This window comes from Neophocaena asiaeorientalis, unplaced genomic scaffold, assembly GCF_003031525.2.
Source record: "Neophocaena asiaeorientalis asiaeorientalis breed wild unplaced genomic scaffold, Neophocaena_asiaeorientalis_V1.1 scaffold461, whole genome shotgun sequence".
NCBI classification, from domain to species: Eukaryota; Metazoa; Chordata; class Mammalia; order Artiodactyla; family Phocoenidae; genus Neophocaena; species Neophocaena asiaeorientalis.
This window is the reverse complement of record NW_020173230.1, coordinates 4108975-4110789: the sequence shown is the minus strand read 5'-3', so window position 1 is coordinate 4110789 and position 1815 is coordinate 4108975.

Here is a 1815-nt window from a genome sequence, read left to right as displayed (position 1 = left end):
ACTATCCCCCTCCCCTGCCTCTCTGAGGTGCTCTTGGAAGCCCCCTGGCCTACTCCCCCGACCCTCCCCCCTCCGCCTCTCTCAGCCGAGGGCATATTCAGCAAACCGGCCTTATCACCAGGTGCCTACCCTTCCTTTGCCAAGCCCCCCTCCACCTGAGAAAGGACACCCAGCACAGGAGGCTCCAGCCACAGGGCCTTCCACCTCCACGGCCACCGCAGGGGTTGCCCCATCTCCACGCCCTCCCTCATCCTCTGTCCTTCGAGAACATCCAGTCCGATGGTCTCATCGTACAGATGAAGAAAATGAGTCACGGAGGCCGGCTGTTGGCCAAGGTCACGGAGTTAGAGACATATACGTCCCCAGACTCCCAAGCTAGACAGATTCTTTCTACTGGACAGCAGGGTGGGAGGGGTAGGAGGATGGATCCCCAGCCCTCCCACCCGGCCCCTCCTTGGCACCCCTTCAGCAGTGATGGAGGCGAGGTGACCCCAAGGCCAGCCAGAAGCCGAAGGCCTAGGAGATGGGTTTTGGGAAATGGACTCCTGGAGGGGCAGTGTCTAGACACTTCCAGAAAGACCCAGAGCCCCCCCCCACCCCCATGCGCCCTCATTACGGCTGCCCACATTCTTAGTTCCCAGCAGGCCCAGCGGCTGGCGCTTCCTCTGCCATCAGGCCTCTCCCGGGAGCTCGGGCAGCTGCCTGAACACTCTCGCACTTTCTGAGGCTGGGCCAGGGAGGGAAGGGCTGTGGCAGCTGGAGTTGGCAAAAGCCTGCCAAGGGAGTGGCTAGTGTGGCCAAGAGCTCAGGCGCAGGGCCAGGCCAGGAAGCTGGGAGGCTGTTCTTGGAGCTGCGGCAGAACAACCCAGGCTCTGGGGCTGGGGACAGGGGACGGGCCCTCTGATTAAGGAGTCCCTGCAGCGTCCCCCTGCTCCCCACCCCCTTGGCTTCTGGGAAACCCCTGCAGGTGGAGTTGTCCTCTTAATCCCAGAAAAACTACCCTAGAGGAAGGGTGCTTGGTCAGGGCTGGAAGTGAACCCAGAGAGGCTAGCCCAACCCTCCCCGTCCCACAGGTAACCCTGGGCTGCACACCTCCCCCTGGGCCTGCAAGCCATAGCCCACGGCCCTCCCTGGACTGCCTGGGAATTCTCCCCCCTGCCGGATAGAGAGGCAGGAGGCCTGGGTTCCAATCCCTCCATCCTTCACCAGCTTTGTGACCTTGGGGCAGTTGTGACTCTCAGTTTTCTCATCTCCAGGATGGGACTCTGACAAGATACCTGAACGTGCTATAAAGCACATACAACCAGGTAATTCTCATTAATCTAAGTCTCAATATCCAAAATTAAAGGCCCTCTTTCCTTAATAACAATGAACACTTCTGAGCACCAGGCACTTCACAGGAGTTATCGTGTTATAGATTCACCGCAGCCCTGCAAGATGGGTGTGTTAAAAAAAAAAAAAAGATGGGTGTGTTATTAGCTATGTCTTGCAGATGGAGACGTGCCAGCTCAGAGAGGTCACCAGGCCAGTAAACAGCAGCAGGTTCAAGCCCAGCCTTGTCTGACTCCAAAACCCAGTTTCTCCTCCACCCCTACCCACGCTTACTACCACCCAGAGCTACCCAGTTCCCCTCCCTTATGATTGGCAGCTCTGATCTGAGAGTCCCTTGAGAAGTGACCCATTGAAGATGGATGTGGGGAATTCCCTGGCAGTCCAGTGGTTAGAACTCCACACTTTCGTTGTAGCAAAAATAGAAATTAGACTTTTCTGATAAACAGGAAAATAAGGAAACAATGAACAGGCTGGGGAAACAAC